Source organism: Echinops telfairi, unplaced genomic scaffold, assembly GCF_000313985.2.
Source record: "Echinops telfairi isolate 266 unplaced genomic scaffold, ASM31398v2 ScPeMD7_7420;HRSCAF=8458, whole genome shotgun sequence".
Lineage (NCBI taxonomy): Eukaryota > Metazoa > Chordata > Mammalia > Afrosoricida > Tenrecidae > Echinops > Echinops telfairi.
In genome coordinates this window covers 14,155,010-14,155,894 of record NW_022111320.1, presented here as the reverse complement: position 1 = coordinate 14,155,894, position 885 = coordinate 14,155,010, and positions in this window count along the sequence as shown.

The following is an 885-nucleotide window of genomic DNA, read 5'->3' as shown; positions in this document are numbered from 1 at the left end:
AAAGAACCAGAGGAAAGCTGTATGTTTCATTGGTGCTATACTGCACCCTGACTGTGGGCTCTGATTTCTATGCTTCATGAATTTTGAAAGCTACCTCTGTTACATGTTTTCTGCTTGTCTTTTCAAATCCACTCTCTGCTGTTCTCCTGAATTAGGAAAGCAGAGAGTGATGTGCAGGTTTTATTTGGTGTCCTCTCACACATCAACACTTAAAAGTTAATCAAAAGTAAACTTGCCGGTGGGCTTCTTGTTGGGGGTCACTCCTTGAGTTTTCACTTGCTGGATTCCCTTTGTTATTGGGCTTCTTGTTGGCAGGTCACGCAGAAAAAGTGGTAAGCGGGAAGAAAATGCGGTTGAATGGCCTCCCTCGCTCTAGGTTGCCACACAACTGCTGGGTTCCTATGCTATGAGGGAGACCTTGCACATTCTCTGTCACATTTCGGTGCCCGGGACCCTGCAGGTCTAGTGGTAAGAATGAAGTGCCACTGCTCCTAGATCTGGGGTGTGTGTGTGTGTGTGTGTGTGTGTGTGATTTCCCTTGAGGCTGTCTATACTTTTCTAAATAGATCTTTGATTAAACTCTTCTGAGTTCCAATGTTTGAGTATGGCTTCTGTTTATTCCCTGTGTCATACATTGATATCTTGCCAATCGATTTGTTTCCTGTTAGGGTTTGCTCAAGTTCATTTGTGGTGTCTGGTGTCTGTGACAACGTGCCCGTGGTGGTGGCTGGCACTGCTGAGTCACTCCTGGCGCAGAGAGACCCCGTGCAGCAGAGGAGGGCTGCCTCACAGGGCACATGTGAGGCATCAATTCTTTTTATTGTTGTATTTTCTGCGATACATGAATTCTAACATCTCGGTACGTTTGTAGAGGAGAGCAGAAGT